A 27,883-nucleotide genomic window follows, 5' to 3' on the forward strand; every position below is an offset into this window, starting at 1 on the left:
ACTATGTTGAATAAGAGTGGTGAGAGTGGGCAACCTTGTCTTGTTCCTGATCTTAGTGGAAATGGTTTCAGTTTTTCACCATTGAGGACGATGCTGGCTGTGGGTTTGTCATATATGGCCTTTATTATGTTGAGGAAAGTTCCCTCTATGCCTACTTTCTGCAGGGTTTTTATCATAAATGGGTGTTGAATTTTGTCGAAAGCTTTCTCTGCATCTATTGAGATGATCATATGCTTTTTCTCCTTCAATTTGTTAATATGGTGTATCACGTTGATTGATTTGCGTATATTGAAGAATCCTTGCATTCCTGGAATAAACCCCACTTGATCATGGTGTATGATCCTTTTAATGAGCTGTTGGATTCTGTTTGCTAGTATTTTGTTGAGGATTTTTGCATCTATGTTCATCAGTGATATTGGCCTGTAGTTTTCTTTCTTTGTGACATCCTTGTCTGGTTTTGGTATCAAGGTGATGGTGGCCTCGTAGAATGAGTTTGGGAGTGTTCCTCCCTCTGCTATATTTTGGAAGAGTTTGAGAAGGATAGGTGTTAGCTCTTCTCTAAATGCTTGATAGAATTCACCTGTGAAGCCATCTGGTCCTGGGCTTTTGTTTGTTGGAAGATTTTTTGTCACAGTTTCTATTTCAGTGCTTGTGATTGGTCTGTTCATATCTTCTATTTCTTCCTGATTCAGTCTTGGCAGGTTGTGCATTTCTAAGAATTTGTCCATTTCTTCCAGGTTGTCCATTTTATTGGCATAGAGTTGCTTGTAGTGATCTCTCATGATCTTTTGTATTTCTGCAGTGTCAGTTGTTACTTCTCCTTTTTCATTTCTAATTCTATTGATTTGAGTCTTCTCCCTTTTTTTCTTGATGAGTCTGGCTAATGGTTTATCAATTTTGTTTATCTTCTCAAAGAACCAGCTTTTAGTTTTATTGATCTTTGCTATCGTTTCCTTCATCTCTTTTTCATTTATTTCTGCTCTGATTTTTATGATTTCTTTCCTTCTGCTAACTTTGGGATGTTTTTGTTCTTCTTTCTCTAATTGCTTTAGGTGCAAGGTTAGGTTGTTTATTCGAGATGTTTCCTGTTTCTTAAGGTGGGATTGTATTGCTATAAACTTCCCTCTTAGAACTGCTTTTGCTGCATCCCATAGGTTTTGGGTCGTCGTGTCTCCATTGTCATTTGTTTCTAGGTATTTTTAAATTTCCTCTTTGATTTCTTCAGTGATCACTTTGTTATTAAGTAGTGTATTGTTTAGCCTCCATGTGTTCGTATTTTTTACAGATCTTTTCCTGTAATTGATATCTAGTCTCATAGCATTGTGGTCGGAAAAGATACTTGATACAATTTCAATTTTCTTAAATTTACCGAGGCTTGATTTGTGACCCAAGATATGATCTATCCTGGAGAATGTTCCATGAGCACTTGAGAAAAATGTGTATTCTGTTGTTTTTGGATGGAATGTCCTATAAATATCAATTAAGTCCATCTTGTTTAATGTATCATTTAAAGCTTGTGTTTCCTTATTTATTTTCATTTTGGATGATCTGTCCGTTGGTGAAAGTGGGGTGTTAAAGTCCCCTACTATGATTGTGTTACTGTCGATTTCTCCTTTTATGGCTGTTAGTATTTGCCTTATGTATTGAGGTGCTCCTATGTTTGGTGCATAAATATTTACAATTCTTATATCTTCTTCTTGGATCGACCCCTTGATCATTATGTAGTGTCCTTCTTTGTCTCTTCTAGTAGTCTTTATTTTAAAGTCTATTTTGTCTGATATGAGAATTGCTACTCCAACTTTCTTTTGGTTTCCATTTGCATGGAATATCTTTTTCCATCCCCTTACTTTCAGTCTGTATGTGTCTCTAGGTCTGAAGTGGGTCTCTTGTAGACAGCATATATATGGGTCTTGTTTTTGTATCCATCAGCCAATCTGTGTCTTTTGGTGGGAGCATTTAGTCCATTTACATTTAAGGTAATTATCAATATGTATGTTCCTATTCCCATTTTCTTAATTGTTTTGGGTTCGTTATTGTAGGTCTTTTCCTTCTGTTGTGTTTCTTGCCTAGAGAAGTTCCTTTAGCATTTGTTGTAAAGCTGGTTTGGTGGTGCTGAACTCTCTCAGCTTTTGCTTGTCTGTAAACGTTTTAATTTCTCCATCAAATCTGAATGAGATCCTTGCTGGGTAGAGTAGTCTTGGTTGCAGGTTTTTCTCCTTCATCACTTTAATTATGTCCTGCCACTCCCTTCTGGCTTGTAGAGTTTCTGCTGAGAGATCAGCTGTTATCCTGATGGGGATTCCCTTGTTTGTTACTTGTTGTTTTTGCCTTGCTGCTTTTAATAGGATTTCTTTGTGTTTAATTTTTGACAGTTTGATTAATATGTGTCTTGGCATATTTCTCCTTGGATTTATTCTGTATGGGACTCTCTGTGCCTCCTGGACTTGATTAACTATTTCCTTTCCCATATTAGGGAAGTTTTCAACTATAATCTCTTCAAATATTTTCTCAGTCCCTTTCTTTTTCTCTTCTTCTTCTGGAACCCCTATAATTCGAATGTTGGTGCGTTTAATGTTGTCCCAGAGGTCTCTGAGACTGTCCTCTGTTTTCATTCTTTTTTCTTTATTTTGCTCTGCAGCAGTTATTTCCACTATTTTATCTTCCACCTCACTTATCCGTTCTTCTGCCTCAGTTATTCTGCTATTGATCCCATCTAGAGTATTTTTTATTTCATTTATTGTGTTTTTAATCGATGCTTGATTCATCTTTAGTTCTTCTAGGTCCTTGTTAACTGTTTCTTGCATTTTGTCTATTCTATTTCCAAGATTTTGGATCTGGGAAATAGAATCTTGGATCATTTTTACCATCATTATTCTGAATTCTTTTTCAGGTAGACTGCCTATTACCTCTTCATTTGTTAGGTCTGGGGGGGTTTTATCTTGCTCCTTCTCCTGCTGTGTGTTTTTCTGTCTTCTCATTTTGCTATGTTGCTGTGTTTGGGGTCTCCTTTTTGCAGGCTGCAGGTTCGTAGTTCCCGTTGTTTTTGGTGTCTGTCCCCAGTGGCTAAGGTTGGTTTAGGGGGTTGTGTAGGCTTCCTGGTGGAGGGGACTAGTGCCTGTGTTCTGGTGGATGAGGCTGGATCTTGTCTTTCTGGTGGGCAGGTCCACGTCTGGTGGTGTGTTTTGGGGTGTCTGCGGACTTTTTATGATTTTAGGCCTCCTCTCTGCTAATGGGTGGCATTGTGTTCCTGTCTTGCTAGTTGTTTGGCATAGGGTGTCCAGCACTGTAGCTTGCTGGTCGTTGAGTGAAGCTGGGTGCTGGTGTTGAGATGGAGATCTCTGGAAGATTTTCGCCGTTTGATATTATGTGGAGCTGGGAGGTCTCTTGTGGACCAGTGTCCTGAGGTTGGCTCTCCCACCTCAGAGGCACAGCACTGACTCCTGGCTCCTCAATTTGGGATGATTTGTTGTCTATTCATGTATTCCACAGATGCAGGGTACATCAAGTTGATTATGGAGCTTTAATCCGCTGCTTCTGAGGCTGCTGGGAGAGGTTTCCCTTTCTCTTCTTTGTTCTCACAGCTCCTGGGTCTCAGCTTTGGATTTGGCCCCGCCTCTGCGTGTAGGTCGCCGGAGGGCGTCTGTTCTTCGCTCAGACAGGACAGGGTTAAAGGAGCAGCCTCTTCGGGGACTCTGGCTCACTCAGGCCGGGCGGGAGGGAGGGGCACGGAGTGCGGGGCGAGCCTGCAGCGGCAGAGGTCGGCGTGACGTTGCACCAGCCCGAGGCGCGCCGTGCGTTCTCCCAGGGAAGCCGCCCCTGGATCCCGGGACCCCGGCAGTGGCGGGCTGCACAGGCTCCCGGAAGGGTGGTGTGGACAGTGACCTGCGCTCGCACACAGGCTTCTTGGCGGCGGCAGCAGCAGCCCCAGCGTCCCACGCCCGTCTCTGGGCTCCGCGCTTTCAGCCACGACTCACGCCCGTCTGTGGAGCCCCTTTAAGCAGCGCTCTTAATCTCCTCTCCTCGCGCACCAGGAAACCAAGAGGGAAGAAAACGTCTCTTGCCTCTTCGGCAGCTCCAGAGTTTTCCCGGACTCCCTTCCGGCTAGCTGTGGCACATTAGCCCCCTTCAGGCTGAGTTCTCGCCGCCAGCCCCAGTCCTCTCCCTGCGCTCTGACCGAAGCCCGAGCCACAGCTTCCAGCGCCGCCCGCCGCGGCGGGCGAGCAGACAAGCCTCTCGGGCTGGTGAGTGCCGCTCGGCACCGATCCTCTGTGCGGGAATCTCTCCGCTTTGCCCTACCCAGGTACGTGGGGACTTTCTTGCCTTTTGGGAGGTCTGGGGTCTTCTGCCAGCGTTCAGTAGGTGTTCTGTAGGAGTTGTTCCACGTGTAGCTGTATTTCTGGTGTATCCGTGGGGAGGAAGATGATCTCCGCGTCTTACTCTTCCGCCATCTTACCCGGAAGTCCTCCTCCTCTCTTATAAGCTCTGTGTTACTCACTGCCTCATACAAAGTCACTTAATTACACCCTCCCTGATCTTTGCCTTTAAGTATTCATCCCCAGCTCTAAATCTTAGCTCTTTATCATAAGTCCCACGAAGGGAGGGATCATTCACCTGCCCCAAGCTTCTCAGTGCCGGGCCCGCACCAAAAACATATAATAATGGTAGCAGCTGTTATTTTGGGGTGCTTCCAGTGAGCGGGGCTCTAGGCCAAGCACTTTATCCGCAGAGTATTTATTAAATTCTTGCAACAATTCTCTGAGGTAGGTTGGTATCACCATGCCCATTTTACAGATGAGAGGACAGGTGCAGAAGGTGAGTGGTTTCTCCAAGATCACACAACGTGAGTGATAGAGCTGGAATCTGTGGGCAGATTTATGCCAATCCACACCAGAGAGCTCAGTCCCTAGACCACATCCTAAGGACTTTTAGATGCCTTGCTGGATTGAGTTTGACTTGTTTCCACCTTTGAGTGAAACTTGGCAGAAAAAGAAGGCATGTTGACATGGCAGGCTGACACGAAAAGACACCCATGTGACAGTCCAGAGACTTGTACCCTTGACCCAGCTCTGCCATTTTTCTCCCTGGGCCTCAGTTTTCTCATCTGTTCAATGGGAGAGCTGGATTGGTCCTCCGGTTGCTGTAATGCTACGAGTGCCTGTGACAGACTCGTTATTGAAGACTGAGAACTTCAAGCTTCCCTGGTTTTTCTTGAAGATCTTCATTTTTTTTTTTTCCCAAGGTGGAGCCAGAAAGAGTCATTTCACTATCTGAGAAATGGCCCCATTCCCATGAGGTCCTCCTCCCCTCAGGACTATGCAGCCCAGAGCCCAGAAGCCTTCACTGTGACCCCATCACAGTCCAGCTCCTCCCGCGGCCCCTCCCACTTTCTTCCTCCCCGCGGGATGGATGCGCCCACTCCCTAACGCCCCGCCGGCGCCTAAATCTCTTCCTCAGAGTTTGCTTCCCAGGGAGCCCAAGCCAGGACAGGGGTGTCATGGTTATTTCTGTTTTTCAGATGAGAAACAGGGGCTAAGTAGTGGTGTGACTTGCCGCACGTCACAGCTTGTAAGTCCTCGGTCCCCAAGGGGCAGGCCTGCCTCCGTAGTTTAGGGGGACATGGATGCGAGTTCTCTGGGGACAAGAATGACCTACAACATGGGACGAAATGTCAGTTCTGTGTTTTCCTAAAGCCTCGTTCTTCAGTAACGAGTTTCTTCCAGGCCCTCAGGCGTTGCAGCAACGCTCTGGCTACCTGCCCCGCCCCACTGCTCCCAAACAGCCCAGCTCCCTCCTTGGGGGTGTAGTAGCCCTGCCCTTGGCGCTCTTCACGCCCTCGCCTCCGCCACCTGCATTAACACTGTCAGTTTATGGGACTGTCCCCTGAGCGTGTACTCCTTCTGCAAAGGGAGTAACCTGTGTCTCGGCACATCCGGGTCAACATCCCAGCACCTGCCTGTGACACACACGGCCACCATGACCTGAGTCCTGACCCCCTCCAGCATCCTCTCCTGCCTCATTTTCACCACGCTGAGTCACTTGCATTGATTCTCCCCACAGCATGTATGTGCCGAGCCCCAGCCATGGACCGAGGTGCAGGGGTGACACACATGGATCAAGAAGCCCTGGGTCTTGCTCTGAATGGCTCACGGCAGGGGAACAGGCAGACCCAGGAACAGACGACTGTCCCCAGTATGATGACTGCCGTGGTGGGAGCAGCCATGGGCGCTGGGAAAACAGAGAGGTGACACTTCACCCCATGGTGCAGGTCATTCCTGCCCTCGTAGCACTCACACTCCAGAGGTAGGGCCACCCATAAGCCAGTGAGTTAAATAAAACGATCAGCGAATACACCAAAAGTACAGAGAATACAGCAGAAGCCAGGCAGGGCAGGAACAGGATGCTGAGGTGGTGGCCTCGAGCCAAGTTCGCAGCACTCTCTCCAGCCGCCATGCTTCTGCATATGCTGTTCCTTCCACCTGTAATATTCTTTGCCCTTTGCCTGGTGAACTCCTACTTACCTCGCAAGACCCAGTCAAAGTCCTCTCCTCTGTCAGTCCTTCTCTGTGCCTCCCAGGAAGTGCCTGCCTCGCTTCCTTTATCTTATTCGAAGGACCTTCTGTGTTAGAAGCCTAAGCACAGGGCGCTGCATTTGCCTTTCATTCTCTGTGAAATTCTCCAGGGGAACTGATCACCTCTGCTTCCCCAGTACCTAGTGATCCCAGTGCAGGGGTGACCCGTGGGCCAAATCTGGCCCTCCACCTGTTTTTATACATAAAGTTTCATTGCACACAGCAGCCTCACTTATTTATTTACAGATTGTGTAGCTCCTTCCCTGCTGCAGTGGCAGAGCTGAGTAATTGTGACAGTGACCCTGTAAACCGCAAAACCTAAAATATTTACTCTCCGGCCCTTGGTGGAAATAGTTTGCCAACCCTACCCAAGTACATAGTAAATGTTCAACCAACACTCACTTAAATAAAGGAATAGGGATGAAAGGATGAATGACAGAGACTCTTTTCCAGAATCAGATCAGCACTTTAAACTGAAGAAGTGGAGTTGGTTATGCAGTGGCTGGAGAGTCAGACTCGATCCTACCAAAGCAAGAAGAAAACAAAAACTATAGTTTATTGAGGTATAGTTGATTTATAATGTGTTAGCTTCAGGTGTACAGCAAAGTGACTCAGATATATATATATATATTTTATATATATAAATATAAATTATATAATTATATAATATATATAAAATGTGAATTTTATATATATGTATAAATTCTTTTTCAGAATCTTTTCCATTGTAGGTTCTTATAAGATATTGAATAGAGTTCCCTGTGCTCTACAGTAGGTCCTTGCTGGTTCTCTATTTTATATACAGTCGCGTGTATCTGTTAGTCAACTCCTAATTTACCCCTCCCCCACTTTCCCCTTTGATAACCTTAAATTTGTTTTCCGTCTGTGAGTCTATTTCTGTTTTGTAAATAAGTTCACTTGTAACATTTTTTCTTTAGATTCCACATATAAGAGATATCATATTTGTCTTTCTCTGTCTGACTTACTTCACTTAGTATGACGATAATCTCTAGGTTCATCCGTGTTGCTGCAAATGGCATTATTTCATTGTTTTTTATGGCTGAGTAATATTCCGTTGTATATATGTACCACATCTTCTTTATCCATTCCTCTGTCAGTGGACACTTAGGTTGCTTCCACGTCTTGGCTATTGTAAATAGAGCTGCTGTGAACATTGAGGTTCTAATATTTTTGACTATCTTCTTTCGTGGTTTTTTGTTTTGTTTTTCATCTTCTGCTCTGCCTTGTAGAAGCAATATCAGTTCCAACGCATGGGTGGTGATTTTAATCCATAAGGTTGTTCCAGCTTGGCTTTAAATTTCTCCAAATCACCTCTTACCCGCTAAGCCCCAAGCCAGGAGGCTGATACTGAGGGGTTGCTGTTTGCTGTTGTTATAACTGAGAATGGCCAAGGGGAGGATGCTGGCACTTCCTGACCCCCTGCCACACACCAGACACATCACACATGTCATGACACAAGGGCTCCGCAATGGTCCCAGGTGACAGAAACTATAGCTTCACACACACACAGACACTCATGCAGGCACACTGAATGGGATTTATTAATGCCCCTGTCTTGAAGGTAAACAGTGTAAATATTGAAAAATAAAAATATTCATTGCTCAGGGTGCTGCTTGAGATTCCTGAATGTTAGGAGATGTGTTTACAGTTTAGTCCTAGGTCCTGGATATGACCCAGAAATAGGATCGAGCAAAGAACCTGGCTTGTGATGGGTGTCAACATTCATCCATCAAACATTTACTGAGCACCTAACCTTCACTAGGTGTTGAGCTGGGTGCTGGGGGTATGAAGATTAACAAGACGTAGTCCTGATCTCCACGGAGATTTGGAAAGACACACATCAATACAGGGGCAGACCATTCCCTCTGAGAAGTGCTCTGACTGTGTACACGAAAAGTAGAAACTCCACGAGGGCAGAGACACTTGACTTTCCTGTTCACCACCGTGTCATTTGTACCTGTTGTTGTCCCAGGCACCTAGCAGGCCCTCATAAACCTGCTGTATGGTGAGCATGAGGGTGGGACTGACTTTACTTAGGGAATCAGGGAGGAAGAGGAAGTTGACTAATATAAGAAACCAGGTTCTCATGCATTTAGTCATTGGTCCATTCATTTGTTCATGCATTCACACATCCTTCAATTTTTATCCATTTAGGTGTTAAGTGAACCATTTGCTTTTGTGATCGGAGGGGAGATGAGTAACAGCTAGATAGCAACAAAACTTGGAACATGCTTCACCAGGGCTAGAGTCAGATGGGCCTCAGAGGAAGAGGGGCCAAACAGCAAAGGGATGGTGTGAGGCTTCCCAGAGATGGTGGCACTCAAGCTGGCCTTTAAGGGCAAATGGAAGTTTCCAGAGCCTCAGAGGGGCTGGTGTGAGGGTGTCAGTGAGAAGGTGGGCCCATGAACATGGAGCTTCCTAAACGCTGAAACCACAATCTTGGTAAAACTGACAACACATCACAATACGACCATGCATATGAATGTGCTTTACAAACTGTGAAGCACCCTGTGAATGACAATGAGATGACTAAGCAGAGTAATAGTGACTTGCATGTTGGTACATCTGGGCTCTACAAATCCGTGGGAGGTGTTGGCTTTGGGTGGAGACATTACCACTCTTGACACCACAGTCATGTGTAGAGCTTGCCACTGGTCAATAAAACGCCCGGCTTTGAACTTGAGAGAGATGGGGCCATAGAGACTTTGTAATCTTCGGGCTTTGTGTGTATTCATTCTTTTACTCACTTCTACACTCATTCATATGTAGCCGTGGAACTTTCTTCATAAGGACTCTTACATGTAATCGCCATATGTAAATCATCCAAAGTGGAGTCAGGCCCTCACCTCTTGATCAGGACCTCCCCACCCCCCTTCAACTACCTTGAGCCCCAGTACAGCCTCCACGGTGCTTCAGAACTTCCTAGGAACATCGTCAGAAAACTTCACCTGGAAGGTGGAAAGTGAGGCCAAGTGACCTGCCATAAACTGAGCAGAAAACCCCAAGCTCCTGTTCCCTAGAACAAGGCTCTTTTCCTGAAAGGACCCAGGAAATCCAGCCTCACAACCGGCAAGGGAAGAAACTGTGGTCCAGAGAAGTGGCCCGAGGGCCCTGGCTCCACAGTTAGGATGGTGCACCCTGCTCTAGACCCTTGTTCCCTGACCCCCATCCCAGCTCAGATAGGATCGGTGGAAAGCTCACAGGAGTGAGGCCTTAAGCAATCAACCTTTAACCCTGCTGCTGTTAGGTAACAACCATACCGTCTTGGGCAACGTGTTTTCCTCTCTGAGACTCAGTTTCCTCATGCCTGAAATGGGAGCATTTGAGAGGATTCAACGAAACAGTGTGTGTCAAGCACAGAACCCACGGCCAGCACAGAGTGGGTCTTTGATAAACGCTTGTTTCTTTTTCCTCATGGCGCCAAAAGTTTTGCTAGAGATATTTTCCACTTGACCTTGCCGTTTCACACTTGTCAAAAGACAATTAGTCACAGGCATCTCTAGGGCCACAGAGCAGCATTCTCCTTCCTCAAGTCATCAACTCCCTAAAAAGAGTCACCCTTTTAAGGTTACCCAAAGGCCCTAGGGCTTCTGTCCTTCCGTCTGCCTCTTGATTCTACGAGGGGAGGGTTTGTGGATATTGGAACCTCCTGGAACAACAAGAATAACAAGAAAGACCAGGAACGAACAGCAGAAAGTCTCCCAACACACCCTCTGCCCCTCCAGCGGGAACTGTGTACCGGAAAGAAAACACTGGGCCTGAGGAATGACACACAGTCTTCTTCTTTTTTTTTCTTTTGCGGTACTCGGGCCTCTCACTGTTGTGGCCTCTCCCGTTGCGGAGCACAGGCTCAGCGGCCATGGCTCACGGGCCCAGCCACTCTGCGGCATGTGGGATCTTCCTGGACCGGGGCACGAACCCACGTCCCCTGCATCGGCAGGCGGACTCTCAACCACTGCGCCACCAGGGAAGCCCCACAGTCTTCTTTTTTAATGGCAAAGAACTGGTACAGCAGAAGTGCAAAGTAGTAGGGGCCCCAAGAGACTCTGATGATTTAACACTTTGATTCAGTCCTGTTCACCACTCATCGCTGAGAACCTACTTTCAGCCAAACCCTGGTCTAAACCAGGAAAGGCAAAGCGAGATTAGAACAATGCTTTCCAGAGGCGACAAGGATCACTCGCTAAAAGCACAGACTCCGGGGCTTCACCCCAGAAGCCTTCATGGCAATACTGAATTCAAAGTCACTGTGGGTGGGCGAGCCAGGCAAGTACAGGGGCATCACCATGGGGTAGGTGCCTTACCTGCGGTCCTCAGGTCCTCACCACCTACAGCGGAGGTGCCTCCCAACCCAGGGCTCAGAGAAGGCTCCCCGGGGAGGGTGACGCCAAGCTGAGTCTGAAGGTCAAGGAGGAGCTGGCGGCTGAAGAAATGTGAGCATGTGACCAGGGTGGAGAGAGAGTTCTGGGAAGAGGAGGAACAGGGTGGCAGCAGGAAGCCCCGGGGCCTGCAGAGAGGGGCAGCCCAGCATCGCCCCGCGTGGGGTGGGTGGTGGGACAAGGCTGGAGATGGAGGGGGCAGCGGATCATGGCAGGTCCTGGAAGCTCTCCTGGGATCTGGCCCCCTAGTCTGCGGCTTTGGGGAGCAGTCAGAGGGCTTCCACGGGGGCACAGTAATATCCAATGCAGATTTCTGAATGAATACCTTGGAGACTTGGAGACGGGGCGGAGCATGTGTTTATAGGGGAAAACCAGGGGCGGGGCGGTTGCTGAGGGAACACCAGTAAGAGCCCGTGAGAGTGGAGGTAGGGAGCTGGGTCCTCCCAGGGGCAGTGGGAAAGACTGGGGGACTCATTGGATCTGGGGGGAATGAGGGAGGCGTGGGGCAGACCTCGGGTCTCTGATTGGGTAGGTGGAGGATGGGGGTGCCGTGCTCTGAGAGGGAGAGAAGGTAAGAGCAGAGGCGTGGTGGCGTGTCCTCCTGGCCTCCCAAACTCCTCTTGACTTGGATGGAAACACTGAAATTAAATTCCCAGAAGGTCAGCTGGATGCTTGTCTTGGAAGGCAGAAGAAATTGTGTTCAGCGTTGCAGAGACTGCGGTTCAAGCTTGCCTGAGAAACATCAGCTCATATTGTCCGAGTTGACGCTCAGAGATGGTCCTAATCAAAGAACCAGAAGGAGGTGTTTAAGTGATGAGACATTGGACCCCGTCGGATCAGGCCCCCCGGGTGGTCTCTGCCACTTCCTTCCCTGTGATGGTGGGCTTGCTATTTCATCTCCCTGCTGGTTTCTTTGTCTGTAAAATGGGGCACCTCCCGAAATCTGTAGGGTGGTCGTAAAGATCAGAAGAGATGGTGAATGCTACATGTTTAAGACCACGATAGGCTCATGTGAGCCCAGCAAGTCTTTCCCCTTCTAATTAATTACTGTGGTGGAGAGATTTCTAACCCCTGTCTTCCACTCACTGAGGAAACCCAAAGGGAAGAGAAAGTGGCTTTTGAAAGCCAAACAGCCACTTACTGAAAGAGGGAGTTTTCTGTCTCCCCTGGTCCTGAGCTCCCAACGCTCAGCTTGGGGCGCCTTTGGGTCTCCTTCCTAGCAGCCGTGCACTGGGAAGTGGAAAACCCTCAGGTGGCTTCTGGGATTACTGCCATGGAGCTTCTTTGTGGATGTCAAAGCAGGAGATACAAGCCAACAGCATACACGTTCCCCCTGCCCCAGGGACTGCGGAGGCCACTGCAAAGTTTGGTTTTACGAGGCCCCACTGAAAACGTGGATGGTCAAGGACAGAAAAAAATACGTTTAACTGCTTCTCTTATCTATCCAGTGATAATGGCCACTTTGATACGTGTTCCCTCATGAGCTAACATTACATCCAGACACAACCAGTATATTTAACGAGTGTTTAGTGAACATACACTACGAGCAAATGGAACGCTAGGCGTTTTCCCCTATTTGCCCTCACTGAGGCCTCATGACCTCTGTCCGGGTGGGTGATGGCCATGTTACAGCTGAGGAAGCAGGGGTCCAGTTACTTGGGCAAACAAGTATCATGGCCAGGGAGGGAGCCAGATGCCCCAGCTCTGTGTCCGGTGTCCTTTTCACCCCAGTAAATTCCCCCGCCCTGACAGAACGGACTGATTGTTCAAACCATTGTTGATTTTACCCTAACTTAGCTGTTCACACAGCCCTTTGGCTGTCATTTCCTTGATTGACCACTGGACCCATTTAGCTGCACTGTGGTCAGACTGGTTGTGCATGTGCAGGTGTAGAAATCCTGATGACCTCATTTCTCCCAGGATCTTGCAGGTTCTGGGGGCCCTGGTGGGAGTCAAGGAGCAGCAGTGGAAGTCGGGGGCTGGAATTCCCCCTGCACCGCCCCACTGGAACCTTCAGGGATGTACCCATTGGGTTTTCCCGGAGGGGAAGAGAAGAAAAGTCAGGATGAATCAGGAGGTACCGTGATGAACCTTTAGCAGGAGACAAGTCCTGTGGAGGCACACAGGTTCAGTGGATTGACTGGGGCCGAGCTGGGTTCAGATCCCACTTCTGGCACCTCCTAAGTGAGGAAGCCCAGACATCAGGGTTAGCTTGACGTCTCCAAGTCTCCATCTCCACATCTGAGAATAGGGCTGTGACAAAAGCTTTCAGGGATTGCTCTGAGGATTAAAAATAATCTTCTGCTGTAAAACCATATTCACACTCAATCCTTGACCTCAGGTGCCAGGCACAGAGCTGGGTGCTTAAGTGTGGCTTCCTGAACCAGGCTGCCTGGGGTCAAGTGTAGGCAGTGACCTTGAAGCACTTCATTTAACCTAAGTCTCAGTGTCCTAATCTGAACATAAGGATAGTAACAGGACTTACGTCGTAGGCTATGCTGAGAATTAAGTGTATGCAAAACACAGCTTTTTCTTTTTTTTTTTTTTTTTTTTTTTTTTTTTGCAGTACGCGGGTCTCTCACTGCTGTGGCCTCTCCCGTTGCGGAGCACAGGCTCCAGACGTGCAGGCTCAGCGGCCATGGCTCACGGGCCCAGCCGCTCCGTGGGATGTGGGATCTTCCTGGACCGGGGCACGAACCTGTGTCCCCTGCATCGGCGGGCGGACTCTCAACCACTGTGCCACCAGGGAAGCCCCAAAACACAGCTCTTAGCCCAAGAGTAGAAGAAGAGAAAGCCGGTAGAAGGAGGTATTTTATGGGGTGGTCCAGAATTTTAAGACAAGGACTAAGTCCTAGCCACCAAAACACACGAAGTCATATAGATCTGGCTTAATTCCTGCTGCACGGCGTTGCTGTGAGTGCAAGAAACATCAGTACGTGAGAAGAACACAAAGGTAAGATCAGAGCTCGTGGTTGTACTCATTGTCATGGTCGTCTGGGTCCATGTCTTCTGGCTTCTAAGACCATCCTGGCACATAAGAGAAGCCAGGTCACCCCCAAGCTTGGTTCAGCATGTGGCACATTGATGGGGTTCCCTGTGTGCTTGCTGAGCTGTGTAAGTGTCTTCCAGGTGGGACTAATTTCCTAGGACTCTAGGCCCCCACACTCGATGTGGAGTGAAACTCCATTACATTTTCACTGCAGCTGCTGTGCTCCTGATGTGCACATGTGGACAGTGCTTTGTCAGTTTTCGAGCTTCACCCGTGTTCGCTAATATTATCGTCTGCTAAGGGCATCCCAAATGTCATCTCTCCTTTCCCGGGAAGGAAAAGAAAGGGTTGTTTGCAATATCCTTTATCTAACATTTTTAATAGGCAGTTTGCTGTATTTTTAAGAAGAAATGGAAATTAAGCCATCTCCAGGAAACATTTTTTTTCCCTCTCTCAGTCTCCGCATTTGCACAATGCCCTTCAATTAAACCTGAAATCAAATCCCGTTCCCCTTGAGTGGTCAATTTAATATCTGCAAGTTTCCCGGGAGGAAGATTAGGAGGAGTGATTGATTCTGTGAGTCTTCCACTGTCTCCGTAGAGATGCTCTTGAGCACCCACACCATCCAGTTTGGGGCCTGGCACACAGCCTGGACCACCCTAGGTCCCTCTCCTGTGCCTTCTTCATGGTGGCTCTGACCCGGACGTAGTCTCTTTCTCTGAATATCCTAGCCTGCACAGCGGCTGGTGCCTTTTATGTCTGTCCTTGTTCCGTGCCCTTCTGCCTCTCAGGGTTGGTGCATCCCCCGGGTCCACTCACACTCCATCCTGGACTCTGAGTAGGGCGTCTCTGGTCCTCTTCGCCCGGGATCCCTCCTCCGCTCTCTGATCAGTGGGGTCCCCATCTTCCTTCGCGGCACCACCTGGTGCGCGTGCTCTGCCTCTGCCGCTCCCACTGCCCTCGACACAGAAGCCAAGGTCCTAACCGAGGTTTCTCAGGTCCCGCCAGCGCTCACGTCCCGCCCTCCTCTGACGGGGTCTCCTCCCCATTACTCAGTAGGGTCAAGCCAGGGGACATGTGCTGTCCTTCAGAGCTGTCAAGTCCATCCCTGCCCAGGGCCTCGGGGAGGCTCTTCCCACCGCTGCATTCCCTCTGACCTGAGTCCTCAGCAACTTCGGCTTCTGTACAACGTTGCCTCTTTCTTGGGGGGGATCTCCCCAGACAACCTTTATTTTTTATTTTTTTTTTGCGGTACACGGGCCTCTCACTGCTGTGGCCTCTCCCGTTGCGGAGCACAGGCTCCAGACGCCCAGGCTCAGCGGCCATGGCTCACGGGCCCAGCCGCTCCGCGGCATGTGGGATCTTCCCGGACCGGGGCATGAACCCGTGTCCCCTGCATCGGCAGGCGGACTCTCAACTACTGCGCCACCAGGGAAGCCCAGACAACCTTTTTAATGTAGCAACCACTGCCCCTCCCGCAGGCACCACACCCCCATTCCTTGGTTTATTTTGCTCTCCAGCATTTGCACGTATGCATCTGCCCGGATGTGTTCTTATTTGAAAGCTCACTGAGGGCAGGGAGTTCTCTTTTTTTGTTTGTTTGTCCTGATGCATCCTCATCTGTCAGAGCAGTGCTTAGCTCACAGTGTTCCTTAATGAATGTTCTGGAATGAATGTAGTTTGGAAAGGCCTGATGCATCCCTCTGACTCCAGGGATGGGCAGGTAACCCAAGCCTGCCTACCCAGGCAGCATCTTCTACCCGTTGGAAGCAAGGATAAGCCCAGGGAGGCACGAGGCCCTGGTCACGCCAGTAAGAGTCAGCCCAGGGGCTACAGGGAAAGAAGCTCTTTTCTTCTGTGGAGATGCTGAACTGACAACATATGGGCTCCCAGCTAAAGGAGGCCATTTTACTGTTACTTAGGGAAACGGGCCCAAGGAGAAAGCTTGGTGAGCAAAGCAAAGCTGAGAGATGGAGAGAAACCTGCCTCAGGGCCTTTACACAAGATCTTCTTTCTGTTAACTCTCCTGGATTCATCCATACCTGAATCTTTACCTCTACCTGAATTTCTACGTGTTCACTCGGACCAATGAAATCTCTCTTTTGTTTAAGCCAAGTTGAGTTAAGCCCCTTGCAACAGAAAGAGCTGTGACTAGTTTCAGTTAAAATGCTCTCTTGACCCTCCTGGAAGACAAGGTGTTCATTCTTTCCCCTCTCTTGCTCTGCACGTTGCATATTTCTCCTTGGTGGCTCTCATCGTTGTGTTGTCATGTATTACTGGCCTGTCCAGTCCTCACCGTTCAGGGCATTCCTTGAGGGTAGGGCCACATATGAGTCATTTTTAGAGATTCCATAGCAAAAACAAAGTCAGGCACATTTAGACATCCCATATCTAAAACAAAGTTAGGTATATAGCTGGTGCCCAATAAATATTTGTTGCATGAACAGTTGAATGAACGAAATTAGCCCATTTCATTCCCCTGGGTAAGTTTCCTTTAGATATTCTTCTATTTTTAAACATATCTAACTCAAATATTTTTGGGGGGCCTCAGCAGACTTCTCCAATCCTGATGTCTTTCCAAGTGTGTGTGACTTCTTGAAAAGCCGATGCAGAACAGGCTGAGATGGCTGCTTTATTCTGTACCAGACCCCAGCCCACATTGTTTAGAGAAATGGCATTTCAAACATTAAGCTCAGCAAACTGAGCCCTGCAGTGAATTAGAAATTCCTTTGGATTAAAAAATACCTTTTGTTTCAAACACACAGAGTCAAAGAGTGAGTTTATGTTTTTAATAAGCTGTTCCATATTCTGGATTTGATTTGATTTTTCAAAGCGTAATGAAAGGAAAATTGCGAGTGGGGGAATAATTTATTAATACTTGTCCACATGGCCTAAGTGTCCATCAGTGAATTATATTTGGACGGGGGGAGGTCGGAGAGTGGGTATTGTTTAATGCTTCAGGGGTGCTTCAGTCTCCTAAATCGTAGATCAATGAGAAAGTGATGGGGGAGGCTGTCTTGTTTTGAGCAACAGAACAATGGGCAGCTCCTGGCTTGGAATCCTTCCCGTCCTCCCATGGTTCGATGGGCAGATGGCCCCATTTTAAGTCCCTGGCATTCCCGTTCCCAGCCTAGTGCAGCAGGGGCACAAGAATATCAGCAGCCTCCAGAGGAACTTGAAATTAATTCAAGACGTAGCAGGTCTCAGAGTGAGGGCACCCTCTACTCCTTGCAGAATGATTCCTCTGGGGGAAAGAGGCAGAAAACGCCATCAGCTGTCCCTCCTCTCGTGGGGAGGGGGCAGCCCCAGCCCTTCACCCTCACCTGCCCTGTGCCTAGGAAGTCCAAAGAGCTGTTTCTAAGAGCCCCAGCACAGACGGCTGGGACAGGGGATGGTGCAAGCGCTCTAGGACCCTTGCAGTAGAGATCTGGAGACAGGGTTTCAACCTCCGCTCTGCCACCCGCTTTGTGTGTTCTTGGCAAAGTCATGAGCCTCTAGACTCTGGTCAGGTAGAACACTGCCCTGGAAGGTGACTTCTAAGACCCCTCTCCGCCCATGGGATTTCTCTCTATTGTAATTGATTCACATAAACATTAGGGATTAGTCTGCTAGCAGCAGGGAGAGAGAACTGTTAAACCTACAGCAAGAGGAGCTGGCTGGTCCAGCCTGTCTCTGGGAGCACCTGTGAGCTGTTCAACTGTAAAGGCAGTGTACACTGGCCTGGGTTTGTCCTCAGCCTCAGGGATTATGGCCTGACTTATCCCTATTAACTCCCGGACCTGCTAACCTAATTAGCTCGCTGACAGCCATCAGTGTCCTGCTGCAAATCCTTCTTGGCCCCTGCTGCTGGAGGCTGGAGTCCCAGCTTTCATACTTATGTTACCGATGTCTCCCCTAGCTGGCCACGGCCTGCGTCCCACCTAGCTTCATTTCTAGCCATTCCCCACATCCCTTGCCCAGAGAAGTCATGGTTATTCAGGCTTTTGCATTTACACACGCTGGTCTCTTGGCTTGCATCACCATTTCTCTCCTTCTCTGGTCAGCAAACTCTTACTCAATCTGTAAGAGCCATTTCAAATATCCCCTTCTCTAGGGTGTGTTTTCTGACCTCTCCAGGCACACTGAATATACTCAACTTGCACTGTGCTCATCTCCATCTGTCTATCCTCACTCTCACCTTTGAACCTCTACCCATCTCCAAATGGCCCCTAATCTCCCTGACAAATCTTTATTGAAAAGAGCTTGACACCGAGATAGAGATATAGTCGAGAGCGACTGTTCTCACGCCAAGAGCAATAAATAAGGACAGTTAGAGTGCAGTATGGCCAGAGCTATGGTGTCGGAAATCATCAAGGGCAGTGGGGGGCCAGAGTGCCCAGCACACCCAGTGGGCAAATATCTGGTTGAACGCGACCCGTCCCCCTCCCTGGACTATGGGCTCCTGTGGGCAGAGGCCTGACTAATGATCGCAACACCCCAGCTCTTGTTAGCCGGGTGAGGACACTCACACTCTGGGCCCTTCAAGCTGAAGTTGTTTGAGAGCCCACAGAGCAACCCTGGCAATCAAAGGGAATGGTGTCTCTTAATAAGTACGGGCCTCCTAATCCAGTTCCAAGAGATAACTGATTTTTCTAAATATATAGACCTTATTTTTTAAAGCTGTTTTAGGTGTACAATAAAATTGAGAGGAGGGTACAGAGATTTCCCATATACCCCCTGCCCAACACATGCACGGCCTCCACCATTATCAACGTCACTCACTCAGAATGGTGAGGTTTTTACCAAGGATGAACTTACATTGACACATCAGAATTACCCAAAGTCCATAGTTCATCACAGGGTTCACTCTTGGTGTTGTACATTCTATGAGTTTGAAACATGCATAATGTCATGGATCCACCCTTGTAATATTTTCACTGCCCAGAAAAGTCTATGTGCTCTGTTCATCTTAGACTCTTAGCTTTGGGAACTTTTTCCACCTGACTATTCTCTCACTTAGTTGACTAACACCTTTTGATTTCATCTCACATCTTCCTCTTGTAGAGAAACCTTCTCTGTCTTTTCAGATTCCGGATGCAGTTTTCTATACCGCGTTAGTAGCATTATCACAGTTGGCCGTATACACTTATTTGTATAATTGTGTAGAAATATACAAATAAGTATATACTTATACACTAGTGTGACTCTTCCTCACTATGGGGACAGGGATCATGCCTGTTTAATTGTTGGGTTTTTTTTTTTTTTTTTTTTTTTTTTTTTGCGGTACACGGACCTCTCACTGTTGGGGCCTCTCCCGTTGCGGAGCACAGGCTCCAGACACGCAAGCTCAGCGGCCATGGCTCACGGGCCCAGCCGCTCCGCGGCATGTGGGATCTTCCTGGACCGGGGTACGAACCCGTGTCCCCTGCATCAGCAGGCGGACTCTCAACCACTGCGCCACCAGGGAAGCCCTAATCGTTGTTTTTGTTTCTCCACTGTGTCTGTCCCAGAGCTTATCACAGAACCTGGCACATAGAGTAGGTCTTCCCAAGTATTTGCTCTGCAGTGAATGAATGGGAAGGGAAGCTCTGGGATTGGTGCATGGGTCGCCTGCACCTGGCTTCTGCATGGGAAGCGATAGTTGTCAACGGGTCCTCTCTGCTGATGCCCAGCAGCAAAGGGCTGGGATGAGCTGATCACAGAGAGCCAAATTCCCTTCACTTCCTGACAAATACATAGACAGCAGAAAATGGGGGTGGAACTGGGGGTAGGGTTGAGGTAGGGATGGGGTGGGAGTATCAAACTATTTTTTTTTTTTTTTGCTGTGCTAAGATTTTAATTGTTTTAAATTTTTTACATTTAATTTTTTTTATACTGGAGCATAGTTGATTTACAATGTTGTGTTAGCTTCAGGTGTACAGCAAAAGTGATTCATTTATACGTATACATATAGCCATTCTTTTTCACACTTTTCTTAGGAAATGTATCCCAGAAACCATATGCCTACAGCTTGGCGTTAAATCATTTGTATCCATGCACTCTAAATCTATACATAGAAATAATGCATATATGTATGTTTCTATAATTTATTTCTACTAACTAGACATTGAGAGAGTACTATTTGCAGCCACTGAAAAGGTATAAGTTATTTGTTTTCTTAAATTATAGGTGGCATATTTATATATAACAAGCACACATAAATTGGGAGTGCAGGTTATAAATATGTAATCCTGTCTGCTGGCATTTGTCGGCTATATGCCGTGTGCCAAGTTCGGTGTTAAGCCCTTTACATACGTTATTTCATTTAATCTTTATAGTTATCCTACAGAGAAGATATAAGGCAATGGTTTTCAACTTGCTCTTTTTGGACAGAATCTTCATTGAAAATAAAATATTCTATGGACCCTTCAATATCTAGAACAGATGAAAGTTTTGCCATATGGTTTCAGTAGACCTGGTGACATTCTTATCCTTCCTATCTCCCCATTCCCAGCCCCCACCATCATGTAAAAGAGGCAGATGTAAGAGCACTGGACTCCCAGGTGCAGACGCTCATCATCTGCCAGGTGCGCAACTGGGAGTAAGTGGCTTAAAATCTCTGAGTCCCAGTTTCTTTACCTCTAATATCCCCAAAGTTAATTGTGACAATTAAATGAGATAATGTATCCCAAAACAAAACAAACCCCCAAACCTTCCTAACTCAGTGCCTAGCACAGAATAAGTGCTAAATACTCAGGATCTGAATTTGATTCTGTCTTAGTTTGTGTTCCCCAGAAGCAGACCTTGGAATAAGTCATGTGAAAGTGGCGTATTAGGAGGTGTTTGCATAAAAACATTGGTGTGGTTGTGGGGAAGTGGATCTGTGGAGGGAGGAGGTCAGACAAGCTGTGATGCCAAGCAAAGTCCCACAGAGCGTGACTTCGGTTCAGCTCTGCAGGAGAACTCTGGGGACAGTGCAGGTCATCCTTTAGAGCTGTCCAGCCCAGGGGCCAGGGAGCTGCAGTATTGATACTCCAGCACCCATCAACTTCAAACTCTTCTCAGGCACTTTGCTCTCTATGCAGACCAGCAAAGTGGGCTCCAGCTGCCTCAGGGCAGCCCTCCAAGGTGGTGATGGAGGGACACAGGTGTTGTTGGGAGTGGAAACATGCTAGGAGCCAGGGGCCTTGAGATGGTTACGTTTTCCTGGGGGATGTGGGTAGAGCCCTGACAGTGGCTGCTACAGAATCCCGATATGTGATGATCTGTAAAAATATCCTGGCACAGTTTACAGGTGGGCTTTATTTGTCATCTGTGCCTTTGCTGGACCAAATCAAAGAGCAGAGTCTAGCCAGCATCCTACGGGCTCTCCCCTTGATGTCTGGTACTTCCTTCTTGGAGTGGCTCCGCTGGCATAGAGATGGAAGACCTCGTTTTCCTGCAGCACAGAGACCCAGCCCCAGGTCACCGGAGACACACCTGCTCACTCTGCTATAGATTTGAACCAGGAGGGAGCATATTTCCAAAGCAGGTGTGTCCAGAAGACAGTCATGGAGCCACACTTTGCGCATTGAGACAAGAGCTTCCCGAGGGCCCATCTCCTCCTGGGTCCTTGGTCCTTTGATCCTCACACCAACTCTACGAGGCATCTTGCTCCTCCCATCCCCATTTTCCACATGGAGACCCTGAGGCTCAGAGAGACTGTGTAACTTCCCTGAGATCTCAGAGCAACCCAAGGCCAGAACAGGTCTTCCAGAACTGACCTTCAAACTTCATCTCACCACTCTGTCCTTCAATTAACCTGGGAGGGAAACTCTAACATGGCTAATTGGAAGGAGACGTCGGGGATATTACTCAATCTGGAGAATGCACTCTGAGATCTCCAGGTGCTGCCCCTGGAACTTGTCCAGCTGCCCAGTCCTGGAAGACAATGAGACTTCAAGGAGGGACAGTTTCTTTTATCCACCAAATTAACCTATGTCAACTTATTTCCCACTAAATTCCAAGCTGCGGTGCAGAAGCTCTAATTAACACTCAGAAGCAAGGATGCGTCCAATGGGAATGTTTCAAGAACACGTGCACATAAGCTTGTCCTCCAAACCCATTCCTAATACTAATTAGCCCCACAAGTTCTCCAAGGGGCTGTGTGCTCATTTGGAACTCAGTGATGAGCTCTGTCTCGGAGATCTCTTCATCTGCATTATTAGTGCCTTGCCAGTGGCCAGAGGGGACCGTGGAATTGTCAGCGGCTCCCTGTGGCCTGGCAGGTCAAGCCCAAGCCCTCCACAAAGGGACTCTGCCCAGTGGGCTTTCCCACGTTCAACTCTGACATGGTAGGGTTAGTTCTGGGACCACCGAGGCACCATATGTGGTGGACACTGTCCCAGTCCAGGAAGTATCATTGACCTCCCACCCTACTGCACTAGCCTCAGATGGAAATGTACATTCTGGAAGCTTTGTGCCCAGAGATGGAGGACTTCACAAGAGTATGGGGTTGGCAGATGGGAAACCAAACATCTCCCAGCAACACCCCAGTTTTTTCCCCTGGCGTTTATGATTACTTCTCTGTAGCTCAGTTTCCTTAGCTGTAAAATGGGAAATTAATCCCTACAACAACCTTATCTCATAGGCTGGTCGTGAGGACTAAATAATTAAAAACCTATAAAACACTCAGAAGGGTGCCTGGCACATAGTAAGCACGAAAAGAAATGTTAGCCCTTGGTGTTAAGATTTTCCCACTTCTGTGATTTCATCTCTGATTAAACTTCCTGTAGAGACTGTAAGCTACAACTACCCACCAGGGCACGCTGATCCAAGCTCCCAGGCCTCGGTGGTCACCTCCTTGGGGTCTCCTGTGTCATCTCTCGCTTCTTCTGTAATCCATTCTCATCCTGCAGCCATTGTGATGTCTTTAAAAATTAAATCTAATGACATCACAACCATTACTTGTAATTTTATCCCAAGTCCTCATCTACCAATAAGACCTACTTGGACTAGCCTCTGACTACCTCTCCCACCTTTCTTACTACACTCTGCTTGGTTCATGCTTCTGCAGTGACCTGTGAACTCATGAGCTTGCTGCTGCCTCAGGGCCTGCCTCCCTTTCCTCCTGGACGCTTCACCACTCAGTTCTTTCAGGTCTCATTTGAAAGCTTACTTCACTAGAGAGGCCAATTGAATGTGTTCACAAGAGGGGACAGGGTGACAGGACATTCAAAATGATGGTTTAAAATAGCAGTTGAAGAGCAAGGGCAGTTTAATCCAGGGACAGGCAGCTGGGGGTGATGGGACAGGATTGAAATTGGAATCGTCAAGCTTCTTCGTGGCTGTCACGTGGGACAAGAGCAAATTTGCTTTGTGAAGCTTTGTGAGGCTACCTGGGAAAACCAGGACAAAGGACAGGAAACCACAGAGAGACACGTCTTTCAGCTTCGCCTCAGGGAGAACATTCCACGTCAGAACTGTCCAGAGCTGGGTGAACAGCCTCAGGAGCTTGGAAAAATTCCAGACTGAAGCTTCTAGGTTTCCTGAGTTTGTTCCTGGGTATCCTGGGGGCGGGGGGTGGGAGGCAAGCTGGCTAGTCCAGGATCCTGCGTTTCCTCTTCCTTTGCAGCTGCTGAGACTTGAGAAGCCTGCGGATGAGGCTCTCGTGTTCTCTAAGATGCAGGGTCTTTCTGCACTCATTACATGGAGATAGAAATATTTGGCTTCAGAGTTTTTCAGGACATTTTATGAGACAGAATCTCTGCAGTGGGAGCTGTACTGACCCCCGCCTCTCTCTGCCTTGGGCTCCCACGGCACCTTGCACACAGGTTTATCTTGGCAATTAGCACAAGGTAGTTTAAGGATGTGATTGATACCTCCAAAAAGTGAGTCTCTTAGGTGTAGAGTTCAGGTCTTATTTATTTCTGTATCCCTAGCTGAGTTCAGCATGTGTGTGTGTGTGTGTGTGTGTGTGTGTGTGTGTGTGTTTCTACACATGGGATAAGCAAGGTGTGTGAATGATGGTCAAGATGCAACTTTCAAACATTAAGCAGCTGAAGTTATTGTCTTCTGACCCTCATTGCAAGCTCTGCTGGGCTCATAAGTTTTCTGCTCACAGAAAAGCAGACATTTGCCTCACTTTGCGTCTTGACTTAGAAATCCCCAGGTAGTCTCAGTCCCACCTAATTATTAAAACTCTCAACTGCCTTAGTGTGCAATCTTCTCCCTTCTCATACCTTGGCTGGGTCTCAGGATGAAGCTTGTAGCGGCAAAGGGAAGCATGGATGGCTTCTGTTCCGTTTCTCTGCCTGGCTTTGCTTCTTTCTACTTCCATGGCCAGGTTCTGTTGTGTCATAGAAAATACAAGTCTCAAGAGCTGTCCTAGTCATAAGGTGGCTTTGTTCCTTCTGGTTTGACTGTTGCTTTAAGCTGACTCTTTCTCCTGTGGGCTCTTCAGAAAGCCCTCCCTGGCCCTCTCCTGTACCCCACTGACTGGGTCCTTCCCACCCTCCACTGAGAAGGATTACAGCTGTTCTAAGATGCCCACTCCAGCTGACGTTTAGCAGAGTCACTGCCAAAGATGCATGAATGTGCCCTCTAGCCCTACACGAGCAGACCTATTCCAATGGAACAGCGCACTCCTGGCCTCCAACCAGAGCAGTTGGGCATCTTCTTTAATGGCTTAGGCAGAAATCAGACCTCTTTCATCCTGTGCCCACTGCAGATAGCATGGAACAGGTCCTCTCAGTCCCCTGGAAGCCCCTCTCTCTGGAGCTGTGGGTGGGAGGTAGGTAGCATCCAGCCTAGGTCAGAAGGACATGGGTTCTCATGGATTCACATTGCTCTTGTCAAAGAAGTTTCTTCACCAATCTTTTACCTTCTTTCTGACCTTGACCTTCCAACTGAGGAATTCAAAGAGTGCAGGACAGGCTTTTCTCCATCCCTCTTTTAAGTTCTGTGCGTCTGTGTGTGGGCCTTTCCCACCCTTCCGTTGGTGTCTGGTTCAGTACCCTGTGTGGTCCAGGAACAGCATTCAAGCCAAGGCAGGAAGAATCCTGTAATAACAGCCTCTCCTATGATGTGCCACGTGCTGGTGCTGGCTAGTGAACAAAGCTGCAAAGGGGAACGAGGCAAAGCTTGTGCTCTGGAGTTGTGCCCCGTTTGGTGGGAAAGAAAGATTGAGAGAGAGAGAGAGAGAGAGACAGGAGAGAGAGAGAGCGTTTTAGTTGGCCAGTGTTTACTGAAGGTCTCTGCGATGTCAGGCATGATGCTAGGTTCTCTGCAGGTGAGGAAAATAGACATGGTCTTGACATCTGTGGGGACCAGATGGAGTGCAGGGGGAGGAGGAAAGCTGAAGGCAGACAGGTACCGTTGGGAGGAACACATCATTTATGCTCCTGTCCGTGACTGTTAGGACTTTGGCTTTAACTCCAATAGGGAGTTATGGGGAGGCTTTTTTTTTTTTTTATATCTTTATTGGAGTATAATTATTTTACAATGGTGTGTTAGTTTCTGCTGTATAACAAAGTGAATCAGCTATACATAAACATACATCCCCATATCCCCTCTCTCTTGCGTCTCCCTCCCACCCTCCCTATCCCACCCTTCTAGGTGGTCACAAAGCACCGAGCTGATCTCCCTGTGTTATGCGGCTGCTTCCCACTAGCTATCTACCTTACGTTTGGTAGTGTATATATGTCCATGCCACTCTCTCGCTTTGTCCCAGCTTACCCTTCCCCCTCCCCATATCCTCAAGTCCATTCTCTAGTAGGTCTGTGTCTTCAGGGGAGGCTTTAAAGTGTAACACGATCTGATTTATATTTCAAAAGGGTCTCTCTGGCTGCTGTACTGAAGGGGCACAGGACAGAGGCAGGGAGCCCAGCTTGGTGGCTATTGAAATAATGCAGTGGGCAGCGTGTGAGTGCTGGAGGCTGGTGAGAAGTGATCAGCTTCGGGATAGATTTGGAGGAGGAGATAGAGCTGACATCGGCTGATCCATCTGACGTGGAGGTGACTTCAGGGCTTTGGGCTGAGGTCCCCAAAGAATAAAACGACCACTAACTGATATGGGGGCAACTGTGGTAGGAAACGTCGGGAGAGGGGCTGGGAATTGGGAATTTGGGTCAAGTCTGAGAGACCTATTGGACAGCCCAGTGGAGATGTCTGTGTTCAGGATAGAGATCAGAATTCTCTTCAGTAGAGCTTGGGGTGTCATCAAGGAATAGATGGTGTTAAAACCACGAGTCTTGAGGCAACGTTTGGCTCAGAGTAACATCTCACTGGGGATTCGCCATTGTTTTTACTGCTGTTATTATTATTTTTCCCACTTTTTTTTTTTTGCCACACCATGTTGCATGTGGGATCTTAGCTCCCTGACCAGGGATCGAACCTGTGCCCCCTGCAGTGGAAGCGTGAAGTCTTAACCACTGGACCACCAGGGAAGTCCTTTTTCCCACTTCTCTGAGGCTAGAGAAACCAGAGTTGATGAGTCCTTCGGGTAGATTAGTCACAGTGGGTTGTTAGACATATTCTGGGAGGTGGGAGAGTAGAAAAGAATGTGTGTGTGGTTTTTTGTTTGTTTCTTTTGCAGTACACTGGGCCTCTCATTGTTGTGGCCTCTCCCGCTGCAGAGCACAGGCTCCGGACGCGCAGGCTCAGCAGCCATGGCTCACGGGCCCAGCTGCTCCGCGGCATGTGGGATCTTCCCGGACCGGGGCACGAACCCGTGTCCCCTGCATCGGCAGGCGGACCCTCAACCACTGCGCCACCAGGGAAGCCCTGTGTGTTTGTTTTTCATGAGCAGCTTAGAATTACTGAATGGCTGAGTGAACCTTCTCCTACAGGGCAGTCAAGGGGACGCATTCCTTATTTGAAAGTCCATCTCTCCTCCTTGACAGTGGCCCCTCAAGGGCAGGAAGTGGATCTCATTCTCCTTGCACCGTGACTGCCCAGAGTGGGGCTGGCACAGAATGAGACCAAGCAAACACCTGAAGGTTCTGGGCCCGGCGCCCTCCCCTTCCTGCTAGCCCTGCTCTCACCTTGACTTTGACCTGGCTGCAAGGGCAGGCAGGTCCCAGCAATAATCAGCAGGGATTTTTCCTGAGAGAAAGCCCTCAGCTGCAGGCCACTCTCAGGGCAGAGGGAGGATGACTGCGGGGTTGGAGAAGCAGGGCCGCGGGGAAGATTTTGTGAAGTTGCTGAAGTTTTCTGGGGATCAAAGCATCTGATGGTGATTCGTGGTTGACAGGAACACCTGGAGTGGGGCTCACACCCCTGACATCCTATCAGGAAGAAGCTTCTCACACACCCGTCCTGTTCCCGAGCTGGGGGACCCACGTTTCTCCACGTCTGGATGCAGGGCCAGCCTTGGCCACTCTCCAGCGAGGCCACTCTGACACCTGCTGTGCTTTCCCAGCAGTGGGGATTGGCCGTTTTGTTCTCTGGCGAGCAAGGTAAGCGCTGTGTGGAAGGTCAGGTCGTCCTGAGGCCCGGCTGAGTTCCCATTGCCTTTCCTCCCTGCCTGTGGGAAACACACCTGCCTTAGTGTCCGCCAAACCTGGATTCAGTTCCCAGCTTGGCTTTCATTAGAAGGCAATCAGCCTCTCTGAACCTTATTCCTCATCTGAAAAAAAAAAAAAAAAGAGTCGTTAATACCCTCATGGGGCCGCGGTAAGGACCAGATGGGGAAAGATGTCAGAAGCCCAGGTCTCGATGGAGAGAGGGCTCAGACAACATGCTGTTCCCGTCTCTTTCTCATCTCCCAGGACTTTGAAATGTACCCCCGTCCATCAGGTGCTCTTATCTTTTTCTCTTCCTTGATTCAAGCTGCTTTGGGGCCTGCGTGCTCTTCCGTCTCCCCTCAGAGAACTCTTGCTGAGTCTAGAAGTCCCATTCCCTTTATGAAGCCTTCCTACCTGCCCAGCTCAGGCAGGATTGTGACTCCCTACTCTGTGGCCCAGCACCTGGCATTTTCTGAATTAGTA

The sequence above is a fragment of the Hyperoodon ampullatus genome (genome assembly GCF_949752795.1).
Source record: "Hyperoodon ampullatus genome assembly, chromosome: 17".
NCBI classification, from domain to species: Eukaryota; Metazoa; Chordata; class Mammalia; order Artiodactyla; family Ziphiidae; genus Hyperoodon; species Hyperoodon ampullatus.